Here is a 251-nt window from a genome sequence, read left to right as displayed (position 1 = left end):
AATTAATAATTTTATTCATATATAAAATATATAAAAAAACAAAATTTTATAAATAATTTTATATATATATAATAACATATAAATATAATATTTATAAAATATATTTATATATATAATACTATTTTAAATATATAATTTTAAATTTATAAAATAAAATATTTTATATGAATTAAATATATATAATATTATATATTTTATTATATTTTTTATATAAAATATATAATCTATATTTAAATTAATTATTTATTATT

This window comes from Penaeus monodon, chromosome 25, assembly GCF_015228065.2.
Source record: "Penaeus monodon isolate SGIC_2016 chromosome 25, NSTDA_Pmon_1, whole genome shotgun sequence".
Taxonomy (NCBI): Eukaryota; Metazoa; Arthropoda; class Malacostraca; order Decapoda; family Penaeidae; genus Penaeus; species Penaeus monodon.
The sequence above is the reverse complement of the archived record's forward strand: the minus strand, read 5'-3'. Positions refer to the sequence as shown.